Below are 24,144 nucleotides of genomic sequence, written 5' to 3' on the forward strand. Positions count from 1 at the left end.
CCCACACCTGTTGGTCTGACCTCTACCCCGCGGCCGCCACGGGAACAGTCGAGGCTTTGGGCCAAATTTGAGCTCACTCTGTCTTTAAACCTCTAAATGCAGTGCGGAAAAAACTGGGGACTGTGCCATGGCAAAGCCTGGGGCATTTCAAATCTTTTTCTGGATTCGCACCAGCTCCTTTTTACAAGCATCTTTATCCGAAACTCAGTCCAAAAACCCAGGTGGCTGTTGCTCAACTTTTTTTTTTTTTTTTTTTTTTTTTTTTTTAAATCTAGCGGCTTCTTTGAATAGGAGACCTTTGTACAAGAGATAAATATCCTCCTTTGGGCAAGAAGCGGCCTCCATTCTTTCATGGTTCTGCTTCCTACCCACCACTTTCTCTCCTCTAATCTCAAAGTAACTTAATAAATAGGAAGAAGGGAACATAACTTTCGTTGTTCGCCTAAGCTCCTAGCACTGTACTAGACGTCTTCCAAACATGATCTCATTTACCCCCACAAACAGCTGGTAGGTAGACATCATATCCGTTGTAGAGATGAGAAAAATGAAACTCAGAGACCTAAGTATCCTGGCCAAGGTCTGCCCATCTCTAAAGCTTCACCTCCTCGCCATCACTTTCCTGAGCACACCTAGGACATGTTTCAACCCCTGAAATCCTAATATGAGTTTTGTTTACCAAATACCGGCTACTGTGCCAGAAGAGATCATAGAATCAGGAGGAGACAACAAACATCTCACCACAGTTGAGCCATCCTTCCAAGGAGGCACTTTTAAAAAAACCCGCAGAAAACTGCTATGGACTTTCGAAAGACTGGGGGTAGGGAGTGGGAAGGTGAAGGAGGCTAATAGGGAGGAAAGTGAATGATTTGTGTATGATTTGCTAATTTAGACAGTAGGTAGTAATGATAATTAAGTCATTCTTCCCACACAAATGACACAATTGACCCACAATTAGCAAGACAAGCAGTTTGGGCTGTTTTTCCAGTAGTGTGATAATGGCCATGTGTCATCGACAAGACCTCACCCACTTTTTTTTGGAGTGTGGGAAATGGCAGCCAGATTTGAGGTACAGTGGCGATGGAAAACATAAGATCACAATCATTTTATTCATTCATTTATTTATTTAAGAGAGAGAGAGAGAGAGAGAGAGGAGGTACACGCACAAGCAGGGAAGGGGTAGAGAGAGGGGGAGAGAATCCCACACAGGCTCCACACTCTCAGCACAGAGCCTAACAGGGGGCCCGATCTTACAACCATGAGATCATGACCTAAGCAGAAATCAAGACTCAGAAGCTTAACCAACTGAGCCACCCAGGTGCCACATAATCATGTTAATCTACTTAAAAGTCATCCCTTAAGAGCCTAAATGTCCACCAACTGATGAATGGATAAAGAAATTGTGGTTTATATACACAATGGAGTACTACGTGACAATGAGAAAGAATGAAATATGGCCCTTTGTAACAATGTGGATGGAACTGGAGAGTGTGATGCTAAGTGAAGTAAGCCATACAGAGAAAGACAGATACCATATGGCTTCACTCTTATGTGGATCCTGAGAAACTTAACAGAAACCCATGGGGGAGGGGAAGGAAGAAAAAAAAAACAAAAAAAGAGGTTAGAGTGGGAGAGAGCCAAAGCATAAGAGACTCTTAAAAACTGAGAACAAACTGAGGGTTGATGGGGGGTGGGAGGGAGGGGAGGGCGGGTGATGGGTATTGAGGAGGGCACCTTTTGGGATGAGCACTGGGTGTTTGTATGGAAACCAATTTGACAATAAATTTCATGTATTGAAACAATAAATAAATAAATAAATAAATAAATAAATAAATAAATAAGTCATTCCTTGTAGAATGTTCAAGAATTATATTCAATTTTGTTATGAAAATCCTACAAAGGTGAGTTTTGTTTAATGGGAGTTATTGTTTAATGGGTATAGAATTTTCATTTGGAATGATGAAAAAGCTCTAGAAATGGACAGCAATGATAGTCACAAAACAATATAAGTATACTGGATGCCACTGTGTACCTAACAGTAGATCTTTTGTAACCCTTCCTCTTTCTCCTCTTTGCTACCCTACCTGACCAAGCAACCACTGACAGGCTTTCTGTTTCTCACATCAGTTTGTATTTCCTAGAATTTTATGTAAATAGAACCATACCTTGTGTATTCCATTTTAACTGGCTTCTTTCACTAAGCAAAATTACTCTGAGATTCAACCATGTGGTAGCATATATCAATAGTTCATTTCTTTGTATTGCTGAGTAGTATTCTATGGTAAGGGTATATCACAGTGTACATATCCATTCCCTTGTTGAATATTTGGGTTTCTAGTTTTTGGCTATTGCAAGTAAAGCTGTATGAATATTCACGTGCAAGCCTTTTTATGGACATATGCTTTCATTTCTCACAGATAAATATGAATAGAATGGGTGGGTTATATGAAAGGTATATGTTTAATTTTTTAAGAAATTGCTAAATTTTTCCGGAGTGATTGTACCACCTTGCATTCCCATCAGCAAGATGGGGCACCTGGGTGGCTCAGTCAGTTAAGCCTCTGACTCTTGATGTCAGTTTAGATTATGATCTCACAGTTCGTGGGTTTGAGCCCCACGTCAGGCTTTGCTCTGGCAGCACGCAGAGCCTGCTTGGAATTCTCTCTCTCCTCTCTCTCTGCCCTCCACCTGCTAGCGTATGTGCGTGCCCTTTATCTCCCTCTCTCAAAATAAATAAATAAACTTTTAAAAATTAAAAGAGAGAGAGAGAGAGGTTCCAGTTATTCTACATCCTCACCAACACTTGGTATGATCAATCTTTTTAAGTTTAGCCATTCTAATAGGTGTGAAGTGGTATCTCACTATAGTTTTAATTAGCTAAATTAAGTGAATTTAAAAAAATTAATGTGCCTGTCATCTGTGTATCTTTTTCGTCAAGTGTTTGTTCAATCTTTTGCCCATATTTTGTGTTTTAACTTATCCCTCCCAGGATGGATTTAGAAAATCCCGACCGACTTCTAGCAATAGAATGTGTCAGCAAGGTTTAAGTAAAATTTCATATTACAAAATAACTTCCAGGGTGTGTCCCAGCAATCCTAAGCATTTTAGCTGGAACCGCCTTTAATATGCAGAACACTTTGAACTGAAATAAATGCTCTTAAGTCAATGCTACCTTCCCAAATTCCCACATTAAGCAGTTGGGGGGAAGTTGTAAGAAAAGATTCTTTCACAGATACAAATCTGTAGATCATATTGCCACGTATCTTGCCACCGGAACGATCATAACAAATGTTTTGGAGAATACATCCTATACATCCACAATACAGAAGTACAAAGAACTATGAAGGCATCAGTCAGTTGTATGAAAGGCAGAGGGGACCCTAGAAGGCTCAGAGGAGGCTAAGACTTCAGCACCTAGTATGTACTAATCAGTATTAGCAATGGATGATGGGCAGTGAGATCTTATAATTTATCACCCAAATGGGGACGCTTTTGAGAGTGAAATGTGGTACTACTAATATTTTTTATCTCATCCAGTCCCAGTAAGTCTCCTTAGTAGCATTCCTTTTCACTCTCAAAAGTGTCCCTGTTTAGATGATAAATTATATGTGGTCAGCTCACAGATATCACTCACGACAATTCTGTGATGGCAAATATTATCTATTTACATTAACAATCAGAAATTATGATTCAGGGAGAAAGGATATACAACTTGACCAAAGTCAAACAGTGAATAGAGAGCAGAATTGGGGTTTGAAATCAGGCCCCAATTGAGAAATTTTCGGATTTCTCAAAAATCAACTTCCTAGATGCCATAAGAATCTCAAATCACTCTTGCGCCTGGGTGGCGCAATCGGTTAAGCGCCCGACTTCAGCCAGGTCACGATCTCACGTCCATGAGTTCGAGCACCGCGTCAGGCTCGGGCCCAGAGCCTGGAGCCTGTTTAGGATTCTGTGACTCCCTCTCTCTCTGCCCCTCCTCCGTTCATGCTCTGTCTCTCTCTGTCCCAAAATAAATAAAAAACGTTGAAAAAAAATTAAAAAAAAAAAAAAGAATCTCAAATCACTCTTGCAAGGTATATCTGCTCTTTTTTTTTTTTTTTGGCTACACTGTATGTCCTTTTGAGGAGTGCCCACCACTCACTCCTGTGATACTATTAATCTATCAGTCACAAAGCTACCTCCTTCCACAACAGTCGCAGGCATGTGGCAGATCTGTCAAAGGGTTTACCCCCTAAGCACAGTTATGGGTTTGAAGGAGACCTAACCCAGGCTGGGTCCATCAGGTTTCTTTTTGGTGAATAGATATGGAAGTTGAATATTTTGGTTATTCAGACAGAAAACTAACTCAAACTGACTTAGACAAAAAATGGGCTTAGTGGGCTCATGTCTCAGAAAAGTTTGGAGAAGATGTACCTTCAGGCATGACTGGATTCAGGGACTCAGTCACAGGGTTCACCAGCCAGTATCTCCACATACTGCTTCTCTTCTGTTGACTCTCTCCCCTTGGGATCAAATACACCACCAGAAGGTTCAGGTTTGCATCCTAACCTCTCAGGAGCCACAACACAAAAGAAAGCATAACAAGAAAGTGAACGGGGGACCTGGGTGGCTCAGTCGGTTGAGCGTCTGACTTCAGCTCAGGTCATGAGCTCATAGTTTGTGAGTTCAAACCCTGCATCAGGCTCACTGCTGTCCGGGCAGAGCTTGCTTAGGATCCTCTGTCCCCTTCTCCCTCTGCCCCTCCCCTGCTCACACTCTCAAAAATAAACATGAAAAACAAACAAACGAACAAAAAAACAAAAACAAAAAAGAGAACAGTTTCCCAAAAGTTCCAACAAAAAGTCCTAGAACTGAGTCTTGTTGGCCTGGTTTGGGTCACCTACCCATCTTCACCACAATCACTTGGCCACAGGAAGAAAAGCTCTGATGGTTGGTCTAGAAGGGGTGTCTGAAATGGCGTGGGACGTGAGGAGGCACCTGCCTGCTCTCCCAAAAAGAGGAGCTGAGGGAGGGAAGGTGCACAAACCCAAAGGCAAACCAAAGGAAAGCGATGTTGGCAGACCACATAAACATGATGCCCACTGCACGTGTTCTTTTCAGTGTATGTGAGAAGGGCCCCCTCACTTCCAAGGACACTTTTCAGAGCCCTGCACTTAAGTTTTTATTCATTGCTTTTTATTCTTTTTCTCAAAGATGGCAGCTAAAATTATATAAGCTCCAGCTCCCCCAAATCGGGAGATACCCTATAAAGGAGTCAACCAGAGGGGCGCCTGGGTGGCTCAGTCGGTTAAGCGGCCGACTTCACTCAGGTCATGATCTCGCGGTCTGTGAGTTTGAGCCCCACGTCGGGCTCTGTGCTGACAGCTCAGAGCCTGGAGCCTGTTTCAGATTCTGTGTCTCCCTCTCTCTCTGACCCTCCCCTGTTCATGCTCTGTCTCTCTCTGTCTCAAAAATAAATAAACGTTAAAAAAAAAAAAATTAAAAAAAAAAAAGGAGTCAACCAGAATGCCACTTCCCCCTTCACTTACATTAAGCACCCCGTTCTCATCAAATTCTTTTCCCTCCCTTCCCGAAAGCCTGAAATTGAGGTTCTTATCATCTGTGGCCAAGGAATGACATCCTGACGCCAGCCTTCTTCTCCCAGATTCATCTTCAAAATTGAGGCCTTAGAGCATGGATTTCCTTTAAGAAAATAAATAAAATTTAAATTTAAAATTACCAGGGGCACCTGGCAAGCTCAGCAGGAAGAGCATGTGACCCTTGATCTTGGGATTATGAATTTGAGCCCCACGTGAGGGGTGTAGAGATTACTTATATAAATCTAAAAAAAACTTAAAAAAATAGAATTACCGTATGATGAAGGAATTCCACTCTTAAATATATACCCCAAAAACTTGAAAGCAGGATCATGTAGACATATTTGTACACTCATGTTCACAGCAGCATTGTTTGCAATAGCCAAGAGGTAGCAACAACCCAAGTGTCCATCAATGAATGGATGAACAAAATGTGACCTATACACTGAAGGGATGAAAACATTTTGCCTTCCTCCTTTCCAGATTCTTTGGCTGGTCTAATAATTAAGTTGATGTAAGACGGATTAGCAGAGAAAAGCAAAGTTAACTGCATACATATGGGAATCCCGTAAAGATATGAAGACTCAAAGGGCAGCCAGGTAATATCTTCTGTAAAATATAAATATAAGATCGTGGAGCTAAGGAAAAAGGTAAGGATCCGGAGAGATGAAGGGAAGATAGACCATTCACAGGAAGGCAGAGGAGATATTTGAAAAACAAAGGTAACCCTGTTACAGAGATAAGTTTCCTAGGTAAAAAGGTTATCTCTAGCAATAGTTCCTTTCCTGCTATAGACCCCCTTTATAATGGATATTTAGTCAGTTGAAGGGGAAGTAAAGAGCTTTTCCCTAAATTTGCTGGGTTTTGAATGGTTTTAGTTCAAAATAATCCTTATGCTGCAAAGAGACACATTTTGAGGTGGTAAAATCTGCTCCCCTTCAACATGTAATATGGAATATCATTCAGCCTTGAAAAGGAAGGAAATGCTGACATGTGCTACAACATGGACAAACCTTGAGGATATTATGCTAAGTAAAACAGACCAGTTGCAAAAGGACAAATACTACAGGATTCTGCTTTTTGAGGTTTCTAGAGTAGATAAAAATCACAGAAGCAGAAAGTAGAATGGTGTCTACCTGACTTAAAAATCTAGCCGCTTGGGGTGCCTGGCTGGCTTAGTCGGAGGAACATGTGACTCTTGATCCCAGGGTCATGAGTTCAAGCCCCACACTGGGTATAGAGATTACTTACTTACATTCATACATACATAAGAAAAAAAATTTATAAGTCTAGAGGCTCCTCATTTGGCCACAGGGCCAAGCCCAACCTCTACTCACAGGGTTGCTGTAAGGAAGATTTCAAGAAATCACGTATGCAAAGTGCTTAACTATGTGGCAGTGCCTGACCCAGAGTAATAACTCAATAATTGGATGTTACTGTCATTATTACCATACTTTTACTTGGCCTCTCCATACCTCTCCAGCCTGAACAGTCTGGGCCGTTTCACACTTAGGTGCCTCCATATAAGCTGTTTTCTCTGCTTCTTTTTGTTGACATTTATCCTTCAAAATCCAACTCAAATATCATCTTACCCCAATAGCCTTCCTGGTCTCACAAGCCTCCAGGGATTTATTCATCCCCTTTTCTTGTGTCTCCTTTCTATTTCGTTAATGTTCTTTACAGTTGCTACCGACACTGTACTTAACTTATGTGTTTACGTGCCAATGTCGATCCTAGATTGTGAATAAATTTAGGGCAGAAAACTATGTATTATTGATTGATTCATTCCTCAGTGTATTATACTGAATCCAGCATATAATAGATGGTCAATATGTTTGCTCAATGAAAGACTATGATAAGCACATTCTTACAAATATTATCCCATTTAATCATCACAAAAACAATTCCAGGGAGATATGACCGTCCTCAGTTTTTTTCACATGGAAGAAATAGGCTCAGAGAGGTTAGTAACTTGTTCAAGGTTGCACAGCAGTGATGCTAGAACTACAGTTTTGTTTTTTTTTCTGCTTCTTAAATCCATGTTTTTCTTATCACACTATGCTACATCATTATAATTCACAGTTTCCTCAGGGACGGTGTGTAAAGAAAACAGAAAGGTGAAGCTGAGCTGTAGGATGGCTCAGATTTGGAGGGAAAAAAAGAGATGGAGGGAGAGAAACAAAAAAGTACAAAGAAAATCGCTACAATGAACCTAGAAAACACCAAAGAAGAGAGTTGTGGGTTTTTGTTTTTTTAACATTTTTTAAAAATTTACTGGTAATGTGGTTTCATTTGTTTATTTATTTTTAAAGTAATCTCTACACCCAATGTGGGGCTCGAACTCACAAGCCTGACATTAAGAGTTGCATGCTCTACCTACTGAGCCAGCCGGGTGCCCCAAAGCAAAATTTTTTTTTCCATAGAGGAGTGTTTTATGGGAAAAGGCAAGTAACTACCTAAAATGAAGCTTAAAAAAAAGACCATTTAATTTTTCACTATGGTCCTTCTGGATGAGAAGCCTTGGGACCACAGGTTTGGTAGAAATCTAATTATTGGGTTAAAAAGGGAAGAACTGGTGAAGCCCTGGAGGCAGGAGGGGTAGAAACTTCATCCCTAGTGGAAGGAGGCAGAGAAGCAGGGCAGTCCTTAACCCCCAGCCAGCTGGGCAGAGAGAAGCAGAGAGGAGAATCCACAGGGGTACACAAAAGCCCAGGGGCCAGGAAAGCTGGCGAGATGAGAGTTCAGGCAGTCACAGGGGCTCACAGTTGCTGAGGGAGGCAAGGGCTTCTTCTGGACTTCTGGAAGAGCCCGCCACCTCTCAGCATCACCCAGCTCCTGCCTCTGTGTCCCCTTCTCCATGTCTCTGTCTCCTTGTCACGCGTTCTGTCTTCTGCATCCTTTTACCTTTATCTTGCTTCATTCCCTACTTGAAGCAGTTGGTAATATCCTAGTAATTGTATCTACTGTTATTCAGATCAGAGAAATTGCTGACTGTTGGCAGTTCAGCGTTCAAAACAAAACCAGCGCTTAACCAGCTGCCATAGAACATGGCGGTCTGGAGAAGGAGAGTTCAGAAAGAGAGGAGAGGCCGGTCAGGTGTTCACAACCTTCCCAGGACTTTTATACAATAATTGTATGTATGTGCTCATGTACATTCTTCTGGGAAAGGATCGTACTCCTTTCATTAATTCTCAAGGGAAAAAGCGATCAAAGAGGTTCAGGATTGGGCACCTGGGCAGATCAGTAGGTTAAGCCTCTGGCTCTTGATTTCATGGTCATGATCTCATGGTTCATGGAATTGAGCCCTACATCAGGCCTCTGCGCTGATAGTGCAGAACCTGCTTGGGATTCTCTCTCTCTCTTTCCCTCTCTCTCTCTCTCTCTCTCTCTGTCTTCCTCCTCTCTCTCCCCACTCTCTATCTCTAAAAAAAATAAAAGTTCCGATCTCACTGCCTTTCACCTCTATCAAATACAGCTGCTTAATTTTAGCTTTTTATTTTTTTAATTTTAGCTTCTTTATAATAATTTTTTCTCTTGATTTTGATAAGGATATAGTCTAAAAGCTTCTGCTTATAATGAATAGGATTAACATCAAGAAACTCAGCTCAGCGATCATTTTGAAGTACAAAATGACTCATATTCCAGTGTCACATTCCAATCTTCCTGGTTGGTTATCAAAAATCATAGATAATTTAAGATGGTATCAAAATACTAATGCAGTTTAATTCCTTTGTAAACTTGTTTACTCCAAAACATAAAGGCCAGAGTTCCTATTGAAATGCAATCCCTTTTCATTGAGGCAGCGGGAACCCATTTTTCTAATGATCTAATGGTCTAAATTTCAGCACATAGCACTGTTCTGACAAAGGAGAGTATTTCCAGATTATGCTGAAAGTTGCTCAGCACCTGTTTCTTGAAATAAATGTGTTTAGCTTTTGGCAAAGGAGACATCTGGAAAAGAGGCATTTTGCTCAATAATATTAAAAGCATTAATATAATAAACAGAAAACTAAACTAACTGAATTTTTCTTTTGGTTGTCATTAGATTAGAAACTCCAGAAGGGCAGGAACCATTCCCTTCAACACTGTATCCCCATATTTAATAGGCAGTAGCCATTCAATAAATAAGGAGATGAAAAATAACAAGCCCCTAACAGAATGGATTTTATAGAAAGCATTTTTTTTCTTTTTTTCCTCCTTTTTTACAGCTTTATTGAGATGTAAGTGCTATATAACACTGTGTAAATTTAAAGTGTCCAATATGCGGATTTTTTCGATACATTTATCTATTGCGAAGAGTTTACCAAAATAAGGTTAGTTAATACAACCTTCACCTCACATAGTTCTCATTTTTGTTGTTGGTGGTGGTGAGAACATCTAAGTCCTACTCTCAGAGCAACTTTCAAGCATACAAGATGTATTATTAATTGTAGTCATCATGCTGTACATTAGATCCCTGGAACTTATTCATCCTATAACTGAAAGTTTATACCCTTTGACCAACATCTCGCCATTTCCTCCACTTCCCTTAACCCCTGGTAACGATCAATCTATTCTCTGTTTCTGGAAGTTAAATTTTTTTAATTGCAGTATAGTTGACATACAATATCCTATTAATTTCAGGTGCACATCATGTGATTTGAGGTTTTTATACATTGGGAAATGATACCCACAATAAGTCTAGTTACCATCTGTCACCGTACAAAGTTATTACAATATAATTGACTATATTTCCTGCGCTGTACATTACATCCCCGTGACTTATTTATTTTATAACTGGAAGTTCGTGCCTCTTAAGAATCTTTATCTATGTTGCCCGCCTCCCAGAGGCAAGGTATTGGAGGCTACGAGGCGTTTGGCCTTGAAGGAATAAAGTCCTTTACTCAGGAGTAAAGGTCCTGAAAAATCCTCCTGTGCTCGTCTTCTGAATTAAAGAAAGCTTCAAGTAAGCCCAGATAAGTCAAGTATGGAGGTGACTTAAAAATAAAAATTCTTGGGTGGTGTATCTGATAACCCATCCAAAACAAATGAAATTAAGTAGGTGGGCTCATTTTCCAGCGATTCTAGATAAATAAGCACCTATTATATTATTATGTTTGTTCAAGTAAAATCCTTATTACTTAGGAGAGGAATGTGGTCAACACAGTAGGAAAAATTTTTCCACTCTTTTTTTTTTGTGTGTTTAGAATTGGCGACTCTACTAGTTTCCATTTCTTTCTCCAACTTCGCATTTTAAAATGCTTGGATCATGATCATAGATTTGAAAAATATTGTGGCCTCACCTAGTCTTTTTTCGAAAAGTTTTCAAGGAAACTGCTTTGTAAAGTGATGCAGGTGCACTTTACTTTCAGCTTGAAGAAGGTATGGTATGATTTATGGGCATTACTCCCAATACAAAAATAAATCCATTTCAGCTGTTAAAATTTGCCTTTGAGTTGTTTCATTTTACTGCTGTCTTGCCATAAGTTATGTCAGAAAAATAAAAACAAAACATATACTTACATGGAATTTAAATGATAACACAGTTAACCTTGAACAATACAGGGGTTATTGGATCTTACCACCTACTCTCCGTCCCTATGCTCAAAAATCCACATACAACTTTTGATTCCCCAGAAACGTAATTCGCCTGCTGTTGGCATAAACAGTTAATTGACATATTTTTTGTACATTGTGTGTTTTTTTAATTTATTTATTTTTGAGTAATCTCCACACCCAATATGGGGCTCGAACTTACGACCCCGAGATTAAGAGTTTGCCAGGTTTTCCTACTGCATCAGCGAGATGCCCTTGTTAGGTTTTTACATACTATATTCTTACAATAAAATAAGCTAGAGAAAAGAAAATGTTACCAAGAAAATCCTAAGGAAGAGGAAATACATCTATAGTACTGTACTGTAAAGAATCTGCATATAACAGGGGCGCCTGGGTGTCTCGGTCAGTTAAGTGCTGGACTTCGGCTCAGGTCATGATCTCATGGCTCGTGGGTTTGAGCCCCACTGTGGGCTCTGTGCTGACAGCTCAGAGCCTCAGATTCTGTGTCTTCATCTCTCTCTGCCCCTCCCCCACTCACACTCTTGTCTCCCTCTCTCTAAAAAATAAACATTTTTGGGGCGCCTGGGTGGCGCAGTCGGTTAAGCGTCCGACTTCAGCCAGGTCACGATCTCGCGGTCTGTGAGTTCGAGCCCCGCGTCAGGCTCTGGGCTGATGGCCCGGAGCCTGTTTCCGATTCTGTGTCTCCCTCTCTCTCTGCCCCTCCCCCGTTCATGCTCTGTCTCTCTCTGTCCCAAAAATAAATAAATGTTGAAAAAAAATTAAAAAAAAAATAAATAAACATTTTTAAAATTTTTAATTTAAAAAATCTGCATATAAGAGACCCGCACAGTTCAGATCCGTGTTGTTCAAGAGTCAACTGCATAGTATTACATTTTAAACATATGTCCCCAAGGTGAAATTGCACTTTATGAAGACCTAACTCTCAATTATTTATCTTGCACTCCATTTATTCACATATCCTTATATTGGTACATGTGTGTTAAACCCTTCATTATTATCACACAATCAGCCATGGTAGTGATCACCTTTCTATGATGCACGCTTAGGGGAGGAAAACACTTTTCTTCTAACCTCTTAGGTTTTGTAAATGATGACTGTAAATTAAACCAACAAAAGACAGATTAACACAACAGATTTATCTGCAAGCACATGGGAGCTTCTCAGAGAAGTGAAAACCCAAAGGACAGGGTTAGGCTTGAGAACTTCTATACTCTTTTAGCATGGGGCAATAAATTGTGGAGAAGGGACAAAGTTAAAAGATTTTGGCTTCCAGGGGTATTAAATTGTGGGAAGGTAAATATATGGGGGAAGAATGAGTAGAGAGAAGGGTTATTTTAGTAAGGTTTGTTATGCAAACTCAGCGATAAGATTCTCCAGTGATTAAGAATCCTTCTTCTCAAGGTGCCTGGGTGGCTCAGTCGGTTGAGCAACCGACTTCTGGAGCCTGCTTCGGATTCTGTGTCTCCCTCTCTCTCTCTGCCCCTGCCCCACTCATGCTCTGTCTCAGAAATAAACATTAAAAAAAAAAAATTTTTTTTTTAAAGAATCCTTCTTCTCTTCCCGGTACAGAAGAGGGGAGGAGGAAGACCTTCACAACGGGCAATCTGTGCCTTGATTTTAGGCAGAATGGGGGAGGGCAGAGGGTTCCTCCTGGGTCTGCTGTTTCTTAATTGTCTCCACCTCAAAAAAACACCTTAAATCCATGGGAGGGGCTCATGTTATATATCTGCTCCTTACTGGTTCCTATCAGCATTCCAAGTGTGCAGCAAGTGGCCACAGTTACATTTATGAGTTAAAATTGTGGTGTAGCTGGGGCGCCTGGGTGACTCGGTTAAGTGTCTAACTCTTGATTTCAGCTCAGATCACGATCTCGTGGTTCATGAGATGGAACCCTGTCTCGGGCTCTGCGCTGACAGCATGGAGCTGGGCTTGGGATTCTCTCTCCCTCTCTCTCTGCCCCTCCCCAGCTCTCTCTCTTTCTCAAAATAAATAAATAAACATTTAAAACTTTTTAAAAAATTGTGATGTAGTCAATTATACCTCAAAAGAAATTTCACTGTTACCTCCTCAGGACTGCAGAGTCATTTATATACCCATCCGAAAGACTGGTTAATAAATAACTTACTACTTTGTCAGCTCCTTCAGATGTAAACACAAGATACTGTTCTAGTCAGCATCAACCCCCAAAAGATAAATGAAGATTGGCAAATGTGCTCCTAAAGCACTCATCTTTTCATCCAACTTATTTATTCATTCAACAAATGTCTGTTGAGTGTTTATTGTGTGCCAAGTTCCCTCCTAGACTTTGGAGCGACAGGAGTCAGCAAGACAAAGTCCATAACTTCAAAGTTGTGGCTTCCCCTGCTTGGATTTTGCTATCTGAACTGATTCAGGGCAAGTCAAGATATTTGTCCTTACATCTTTCATTTAACCCAAAGACACGTGCCCGAGGATAGCAGCACATCTAGTTATTTTTTCTAGTTACTGTAGGACTCACCTGTGCTTCTAGGATAAACTCCAAACCACTTGGAGTTTACAAAGCCCTTTTTACATAAAATGTCTAATAACTAGCCTGAACACACACACACACACACACACACACACACACACATACACACACCCAACAACAACCAAAAAATGCTCTCTGAGCCTTCTGTGTCTCACCTTTGTATTCTGTGTTCTACGCAAGGGTCAGCTTTTAGTAATTTAGGAAACCAGCTGTGTCCAGAAAACAGCTGTGTCCTTTTCCATATGTTCTCTTCTGCTTTACTTGGCTCGCTTCCACTAGGCTCATTAATCACCTCCTCTGGGAAGCCTTCCCTGCTCCTAGTCTCAGTCTGGTTAAGGACCCTTCTGGGTTCCTAGGACTCAATTTTTAACCTCCGTCCTAGAAATGATTGTACTATATTATACCGGTCTAGCCTCTCTTTTCACTAAACTGTGTGCTTCTTAAATTTAGACACTCGTTCTTTTACATCTATGATGACCATATTAAAAGAAGGGAAAAAAGAAAGAAGGGTGGATGTGTGTAGAAATCGGTAAGAATTCGCCTCAGAGCCCCCACTCTTTTTTTTTTTTAATGGAAGCAGACCCACCTGGTCCAAACCAGCACCAGTACTTGTCAGATAAGGGACTTTGGGCAAGTTATTTAACTCAGCTGGGCCTCTTACTCTTAATAATAAGTGCTTAATAAACACTTGCTTAATGAAAGAAAAATAATGATTGTTAGAGGCTTAATTAATATGATAGTTAACATATACAGCACTTAGTCTGTGCCAGGTATTGTTTTGAGCACTTTCTATACATTATCTGTATTAATCCTTACAACCTTGTGACGCGGCACAGTATATTCCTTCTATAGAAGAAAATGAAGACACGGTGGCCCCGCGATGGTGACCTGCCAAGTTACTGAGCGGGCTTCAGAGCCCATTCTCTGAATTATCACTCCCTCCTGCTGGTTGCTGGCTGCAAGAGAGGAGAGAATAGCGGAAGAGACAAGATGATGAACATAAGGATCTCCTGCCCTGCTCAAGAAAAGCATTCTTGGGGCGCCTGGGTGGCTCAGTCGGTTAAGCGTCAGACTTTGGCTCATGTCATGATATGGCGGTTCATGGGTTCAAGCCCCACTTCGGGCTCTGTGCTGACGGCTCGGAGCCTGGAGCCTGCTTCGGATTCTGTGTCTGCCTCTCTCTCTGTCCCTCCTCCACTCGCACTCTGTCTCTCTCTCTTTCTCAAAAATAAAATAAAACATTTAAGAAAATTTTTTAAATTATCCTTTACTGCTATTATCGCATTTCCTGGGGATGACCCACCAAAATCCTCAAAGTGCTGCTCTTCAATCTGACATTCCTAGCTTTTAGCTAAAATTCCCCCTACCTACCAAAAACATCTCATATTAATTATATGTGGTTTGCGGGTCTAGAGGGACAACATAGCTCCTTGACTATGCTTGACTGAAGAGTCTTTCTTCTTAATTGGGACTGTCATCCTCTTTGGCAGAATAGGCAGCTACAGAAGGTCTTTGTGGGAGGATGAGGTCACCCCCTAGCTAGCCAGTCCACCTCACATCCACAGGAGACCCTATTAATTGGGAGAGGGATGTTGGTTTCCTTTCCAATTTCTGAGACTTCCTTCTCATTCACTAAACCACTTAATGCTTATACTTTACTTTTACCTATTATAAATTATTTATTTCTAAAATAACTCATACGTGTCTCTAGGAATTGTTAGTCTCAGGACAGAAGCCTGGGTCAATAAAGCAGACAACTGTCCTCTAAAGACCCCTCTCCCTTCACCTTGTCCACAGGGTGAGTTCCAGCAGTGAGGCTTGTATTTCTTTCTTTCTTTCTTTCTTTCTTTCTTTCTTTCTTTCTTTCTTTCTTTCTTTCTTTCTTTCTTTCTTTCTTTCTTTCTTTCTTTCTTTCTTTCTTTCTTTCTTTCTTTCTTTCTTTCTTTTTCTTTTTCTTTTTCTTTCGTTTATTTAAAAACATTAGAAAGAGAGAGAAAGAGCAGGGGAGGGGCAGAGAGAGAGGGGACCAAAGTGGGCTCTGTACTGACAGAAGACAGCCCTATATGGGGCTCGGACTCACAAACCATGAGATCATGACCTGAGCCGAAGCCGGACACTCAACCAACTGAGACACCCAGGCTCCTGGCACTTGTATTTCTTGACTCTCCCGTGACAGCATAGCTGACTAGAAGACCAAGATAGGGCAATTGATTCTCTTGCCTGGGTATTTGATTCTTGGCCGGTCACTTCAACTTCCTATAAATTTAGAAGCTATAAGGTGGTCACCTTCCATTTTATATGTAGAAAAGCAAATAAAGCAGGTTTATTGGTCAGGTTCCAGATTCCAGCTTCTTTATTAAAGACCCAATATAACCCCAGCTTAAATGAGATAGAAGCATGTTTCCCTTTCACATAAGAGTCCAGGGCTAATATGACAGCTCCATGCATTTGGAGACCCAAGCTCCTACCTTATGGCTCCAACAACCTCTACCGGCAGCTTTCATCTCCAGGTCAAAGACGATGGCTTCAGGTCCCACCATCTTTATCCATGTGCAGGCAGTAAGGAGAGAAAAGAAAGGAGAGGGGAGCTCATTTTTTTTCCATTTAAGAGCATACTCTGCAAGTTGTGCATATCACTTCTGTCTGTATTGCACTGACCGGAGCCTAATAAAATGGCTACAATTAGCAGAAGGGAGGCTTGGAAGAGTGGCCTTTAGCTGGGTAGCCTTGCGTCTGGCTAAAACTCTATCCTCGTAGAAGGGGCAAGACAACAAGCAGCTTCAGCTGCTTTCAAGCTCACACAGCTGGTCAGCAAAGAGTCAACATGAAATAGAGACAATGAGAAAAAAGCAGCAATGAGAGACTTGGGACCTCTGAGGCGAGGAGAGCCACACTGCTTCCTTTTGGCACCCATTTCTTGGTTTCAGTCTCTTATTGATTACCAGCAGCTTGCTTTCTCTTGCTTATCCTAAGTCCTTGGCTTTGCATAAGCCAGCCCAGGGAACCTCTGTTCCTTGACACCAAAAAGCCATGTCTAAGACAGTCAACCTGGTGATGTGCTCCTAGAAGGCAACAGTCGTTTTGTTGTTGTTGTTCCTACTCAGGGTTTCCATAGTGCTGAAGTTCTGTACGTAAATATTGATTGAACTTATGTATCCTTTTGCAGCTGGGTGCATTTACTAGCTGTCTCCCTTATTTTTGCCAGCGATAGTTTGTAGACTTCCAAATTACTTCAAAGAACAGAAAGGGTGGGCCTACAAGAGGATCAGAGAATGTCTCAGTCTGAGACTGGAAGAGGAGAATACTAACAGTTTTGGCACAGGCCCTTTCCTGAAATCTGTCAGCGCTCTGAGGGTGGGGTTGTGCTCCGCTGCACCAAGGCAGCGGCCATCTTCAGCCACGGTTATGTAAACCAGGAAGACTAGAAGGTCTCCCTCCCTCCTGTGCCTGGACAAATGTTTGTGATGTGTGCATTCAATATTGACGCCTCCAGCTCACCCTCAAATGAAAACGCTCTAGCCTCGACTTGGAGAAGAGTCTTACATGCAACTTTTCTCAGTGTTCTAAGTTTAACCAGCTGGAAAGAAGTACCATTCTATTAAATGCTTTTTAAATGAAGGATTTGCTTTTTTTAATGGAAAAATCTGCATTTCATCAAAGGGATGGAAAACAATACCCTTGACTAGTTCATTTGATACAAAGCCCAGCATAACAACATACCCAAACCCATGCTTTTGTTGATATTCTTGAAGAGAAAATAAAGCAAGGGATTTTGAGAGGCTTGCCTAACAAGGGCCCATAAGCCGTATTCTGAGGTATCATAATGAAAACAGCAGGATTCAAGTTATATCCAAGAACTTTACAAGTCTGCCTGGCATGTAGAAGGTATTCAATTAATTCTTGTTGAATAGGTATGTTTCAAACTGATGCTGAAACCATTAGTCTAGAAATCTCTATAACATGATACATTTAAACATTTCGCTCTTAAAACACACAGGATTTGTGAATGAATATCAAAATCAGCTTCATTTATAGTGGGAATGAAATCAAGTCCGCTGGGGAGGAATAGTATGAGTTGAGCAGGAGGACTTGTAAAGCTCTGTGATCTAAAAATTGTAAATGGGAGTGCCTGGGTGGCTCAGTCAGTTGAGCATCTGACTCTTGACTTTGGCTCAGGTCATGATCTCAGGGTCATAGGATCGATCCCTGCGTCAGGCTCTGTGCTGAGCAAGGAGCCTGTTTAAGAGTCTCTCCTTCTCTCTCTCTCTCTCTGCCCCTTTCCCCCCTCACACTCTTTCTCTCTCAAAAAATAAAAATAAAAAATAAAAATAAACATCGTAAATGATAGCACTGCCATTTTCTGCTTTACTCTAAACATTACAGTTAACTTTTACAGTGCTGAAAGATTCCTAACAGCTCCTAATTTTAGAGAACAGTCATTGAGGACAGAACGCTACTTGGCAGCATTTGTATTCTTTACTTCTTCCGGGACATTTTTTCAGATGTTATGGTTCAGAGTCTTTTTATGAATGGTATGTTCATTTATTGACATTACGTTAGATAGTGCTGTGGTATTTTCCCAAAAACTGTTTTGTTCAGAGGCAACTAGTTTAGCACTCTGTTGGGAGGTCTCCAAGACCACGTCCAGGTTCGATGATTCATGAGATCTCACAGGACTCCGCTTCCCATGGTACTCATGGCTCTGCTTTATTACAACCAAAGGGCACCAACCAGTCAGCAAAAGAAGAAACACATGGGCAAAGTCTGGGGAAAACCAGGGATGAGCTTCCAAGGGTCCTTTCCATACAGGACATGCTAATCCTTCAGGCAACGAGTTCTACGGGGTGACAGCACATGTAAAATACTGCCAAGCAGGGAAGTTCATTAGAGACTCAGTGCCCAGGGTTTTGACTGGGGGCTGGGCATAGAGGCAGCCTCTGCCTGGCACACACACAAATGCTAGACTCTCAGAAGGAAAGCAGGTGTTCAGCAAAGATCATGCTGTTTGTATACGTAATTTAGGCGCAGCAAGCCACCCTCATCAGTTAAGTGTGGGAACCTTCTCAAAACCTAAGTTCTTAGACAACAGCCAAGGGCCGATCTTACAAGCAGGCCTCTTTGTGGATAACACAGTTCAGGCCTGCTATGCTAGCTTTTTTCTGCACAAACGCCATCAGTAGAGTATGAATAATTGTGATAATGATGTTAATAAGTTTGATGGTTTCGGGGTGCCTGGGTGGCTCAGTCGGTGAAGCATCTGACTTTGGCTCAGGTCATGATCTCACAGTTCGTGGGTTCCAGCCCCTCATTGGGCTCAGCTCAGAGCCTAGAGGCTGCCTTGGATTCTGTGTCTCCCTCTCTCTCTGCCCCTCCCCCATTTGTGCTCTGTCTCTCTCTCTCTCTCTCTGTCTCTCTCTCAAAAATAAATAAGCATTAAAAAAAAATTTTAAATAAGTTTGATGTCTAGTTGCTTTACTTTATTTATTTTTCTTAAAGATTTCATTTTTAAGTAATCTCTACACCCAACATAAGGCTCAAACTCACAACCCTGAGATCAAGAGTTGCACGTTCCATGGACTGAGCCAGCCAGGCACTCCTAGTCCCTTTCTTTAATCATTATGCATTATGTAATTAATGTTTATGGAACCCTTATCACATGCCAGACCCATGGTGAAAGTCATTTAATTTTTATAGTATACTTAAAAAGCAGGTCATGTTTCTGTCCCCATTTGATAGATAAGAACATCAGATCCAATGCAGTTAAATACCTTGCTCCAGTCTTACAACTAATAATTGGTAGTGCTAGGATTGGACTAGGAGGGGCTGACTTTAAAACATGGGCCCAGCGGGGAGTTCTTAAAAATTTCACCCCACACTTTTTTTTTCTTTCTTTTTTTCCTTTCTTCTCACGTGGTCATCAAAAAATTTACACGTACGCGGGCACACACATCTCTCTCTCTCTCCATGTTGTGTTGGTAGGACACAAACACAACCAAGTACAGAACCTAGTACAAGCTGGCTTTCAAATACATGTTGAAATGAATGAATGATTAAGCATAACAACCGAATATCTAGCATTTATGTATCGCATCTTTAAATACCAACATGTTAACCCTTGAAATTCAGTAGAAGGAGCCTAATGCAAGAAACCTGGGTCAGTCATACCACGAAGTACTGTATCTGTCCGTGTGGCCTTTTGTGAATTGTTGTAGTATTTTTCGAAGTTTAGAAAACTTAATACCTTATGGAATAATACACAGATTCATCATCCCTTTTTGATTCTTACCAGTGTGCAGAGCACAGGATTACTGCTTTTTTTTTTAAAAAAGCAAAAGCCATGAGCCATTGAAAGTATGCTTCAATTTTGTCAAAAAGTCTCGGAGCCTCCCATGCCTTTGGAAAGAAGACTATCTGCCCTAGAGATGCTGCAAAGGGTGTAGAGGTCACGAAGCTGGGAATACCGTCAGGGCAGGGGGAGAAGCAAGTTTTGACAAAGCAGAAGCAGAGTTGAAAAGGATTTCAGAAAGTATGAAATTTAAGGGAGTGATGATTGCTTCTTTGGAATCCATTCTTTCGGGGCTCTGTCCCAAGGTGCTAACAGTACTTAACATTTGGATGGGGCTTTCCTATCCTTTCAAAGTGCTTTCACACATATCTTCCTACATTCTCCTCACAGCAGCCTAGAAGGGAGGCCAGTCTGTATTATGTCCATTTTGCAGATGAGAAACTAAGGCAAGGATAAGGTAACTTTCCCAATACCTCAGGACTAGTGACTTGTGGTCTTTTCATCTTGGACGGTGCTTCTCAATCTTTAATGTGCAGATGAACCACCTAGGGATCAGTAGGCTTATTAGGTCTGAGGAAGGATCCAGATTCTTTATCTCTAACAAGTTGTCAAGTGATACAGTAAGAAATAAGAATACAAAATGTGTTACCTTTAAAATGATGGGTTTTCTTATCGTGAGATAAAACCTATATCCACACGGGGCACCTGGGTGGCTCAGTTGGTTGAACGTCGACTTTAGCTCAGGTCATGATCTCGTGGTCTGTGAGTTCGAGCCCTGCATCAGGCTCTGTGCTGACAGCTCAGAGCCTGGAGCCTGCTTCGGATTCTGTGTGTGTCTTTCTCTCTGCCCCTCCCGCTCTCATGCTCTGTCTCTCTCTCTCTCTCTCTGTCAAAAATAAACAAACATTAAAAAAAAATTTAAACAAAACCTATATCCACAAAAGAGTATAAACATTACGTGACTACTTTAAAAAATTATTATGAAGCAAATGCCATGTGACCCCACTACCCAGATGAGACATAGAACATTACTGGAAGCCTTCTCTCTCCCTCTCTCCCTGATCATTAAGACTCTCCCTCCCCCTGGGAGGAAACACTATCTTGACTTTGGGGGTCATCATTTTCTTCCTTTTTTTTTTTTAGGAAAACTGAATATTTGAGGTGATATTTTTTCATTACTCTGGTTTCTGATACTTTGGAGTCACCAGTATTTCACGCATGATAATGATACACAGGCCAAGGGACAGATCTTGTCTGTGGAAATCTTTAGTAGGAGAAAGTCCCTTAGAGGAGTCCACCTGGAGTCTGCTATGCAAAAGTGTGCAGGAACAGAGGCAAGCCCCACACTTTAGGAGTGGAGCGTACTAGAATAAATGAATTCTGGATCTTTGTTGCTGTATCAAGTCAATATTTAACAGGTCAGTTATAGCTGGTTAAAGTCTGTTACTGACAGATAAGAAAGGTCAGTATCCAGGAGAGACAATAAAACAAGAATAGTGTTATTAATGTTCTGCCTGCCTGTGGGTGGTCTTGCTCATGGCCGTTCTGATTCCCCTCACTTCATGAAGTCATCCCTCCTGATTTTCAACAAAACATATTTTCCTAAAACTACTGCTTATAAATATGGATCTCCACTTTGCTCAGTACAGTTAAAAGTTTGAGTGGGCAGCATATTCAAAGGGCCAAGGGCATCAAGAGCTGCCAATGTTTCTGTTCAGCACCAGGTGGCCAGGAAGTTTCGCTTCCTGCAAAAAGGAAGATCAAAATTGCCCAGATAGCCTGTGATAGGACAATGATGCCTACAGGAAGGCATTTTTTTTTTTTATAGTTAATTTCTGAGTGGCCTGTTTCGGTGTCACTAACTAATGTATATTAATTATAAGTCTGTCTATGCTTAAAAAAAATATCAGAACGGCGGCGACGCCCCTGACTTGTGCCCTCCGGCCTCTCTGGCACCTCCCAGCCGCTCCCACCCGGGGCCCGCTCCGAAAGAAGACAGAACGTGGCCTCTGCTCGGGGCAGGATAGGTCTTGCGGTGCAGGCGCCCGGGGCGGAGGTGGCGCTCTGTGGGGCCCCGCGCAGCGTCCCCAGCAGGGGACCGGCTGGCTGGCTGGCTGGTGGGGGCAGGCTGGGCGCGCGTGACATGACGGATGGTGACGAGGACTGGGGGCGGGGCTGGCCTGCTGGCTGTCATGGGGCGCGGGGGCTCCGGCTCAGACCCTCATCTGGGCAGACCGCCGTCTGGACAGCTTGGACCGTATGGTCCCGGCCAGGAGGGGGTTGAATGCGTACAGCCAGTCGTGCATGTCCTTGTCGCTGTTGGCCTGCAGCAGGATGCCGCGGTGCTCCGTGCACACCGCAAATGTGTTGGGTGTCTTGAGCATGGCCTGCTGGTCCTCGCTGTACTCCACCTGGGCGGTGGACAGGTTGAGCACGAACCTCTCCACAGAGTCCTTGTCACTGTTGTACATGTAGGCATACGGCCGCGGTACCACCACGAAGCGCTTGGCCCAGCCGGCCGTGTGCGGCTCCAGGAAGTGCAGGTAGCCCTTCTTGGAGACGATGGGGCTGACCCGGATCTCCTGGATGTCAGGAACCAGCAGGCGCGGGGGCTCTTTGTCCGCCTCCCGCCCCACTTGTCTATTGAGCAGCTCTTTCCCCATGCAATCTGTACATTATGTGTAGTAGTTAGCTATTGCTGTATAACAAACCATCCCAAAAGTTAGTGGCTTAATAAACAGCTTATGATTACTCATGACTCTTCGGTTTGGCTGAGAGGTTCTTGTGCTGGGTTTGCCTGGACACACTTTGGCTGGAGAGTCAGTTGGGCTGGAAAGACCAACATAGTTTCCCACACATAGCTGACAGCTGATACTGGCTGTTGTCTGGGGCACCTCAGATTTCCTCCATGCAGCAACTTGTTCCTAAATGTTTGTCCCAGAGAAGCTAAGTATTCAGGATTTTTGTAAGTCAGTTGTTAAACCACTGGTAGCTTGAAATCAGCCATGGTGGAAGTGTTTATACTGAAAAAATGAGCAAATACTACAAATCAGGTGTTTTTGTTTTTGTTTTTTTTTTCTGGAGTGCTGATTTACCAGGATACCACTGCCTACATCTATGTGTGTCCTACAGAGCCCCACACAGTGTAGGTCCTCAGTATATGTTTGTTACATTGAATCTTTGGTTAAGAGGCAGGAAGTTGTAAACAGTGCTGCAGTCTCATAAAAAAATGTCAAAAAAATTGTGAAATGAGGGGACCAAATCCAAGATAGTGGGGTTTGTTTGAGGGATGTGATACAATTACTAAGCACACATTCACATACCCCGCATATCATAAAGAGTATCAGTGGCTCTGTTAATTTAAACTGTTATGGTGGAGCTTTGGATGGAGAGTTTCTGACTCTGGTGTAAATGTGTAATGTATACTTACATATCCCGGAATCGAAGCGGAATAATCAAGTTTCCCACAGGACAATATTTGTAAAGCTATATTGGTGTTGTGTCTGATAGAGATACAAAGTTATGGAGAGGTAGGACAGTTCAAGAAACACACCTCTCTGCTATTTTCATGTATCTTTCATCCTATTTCTGTGTTCTACAGATTTTGATTTGTGTCCCTCTTTGACCACCTCTGCACACACCTCTGCCTCTTCCGGTATTGAGTAGACTGGCTAGTTTGTCTATATTTCTCTGAATTTGTTTGGGTTTTCCTCAGATCTCTGCCTGGGTAAAAGAAGGGCATGGGCAGCAAAGTTGGTTTAAAAAAATCTGTTGTTTTTTTTGTTGTTGTTTTTTCACACGGTCTGCCATGCCACTTAGCTAAGCATTTCACCTGTGCCCTGCCATGGGCTACATCTCACTGCTGACCTGCTGCGTTTCCAAGGGTGGTTTGCATCCTGAGAATGACCAATTAGGTCCTTGGGACAGCCTTACATTACCATCCCAGGTAGCTTCGTGGCTTCTTCTACTGCTTCTCTTTTTTTCCTTTTTGACCAACCTGAAAGAAGTAAAGAATAAAAGCAAAGCATAAAAACACTCTGTCCCTTTTTTTAACTGTGTTACAAAACTATCTCCTCTACTGCATTTCATTCCTCTGCCCATCTTTAAACGTCAGTGTTCCCCAAGGTTTTCTCTTCTGACCTTGGCTTCTGCCCGCTCTCACTCACTGGGTAATCCTGGGTGATTTCATCCACTCCCAGCTATTGAAACTCATGATG

This window comes from Felis catus, chromosome C1 (assembly GCF_018350175.1).
Source record: "Felis catus isolate Fca126 chromosome C1, F.catus_Fca126_mat1.0, whole genome shotgun sequence".
NCBI classification, from domain to species: domain Eukaryota; kingdom Metazoa; phylum Chordata; class Mammalia; order Carnivora; family Felidae; genus Felis; species Felis catus.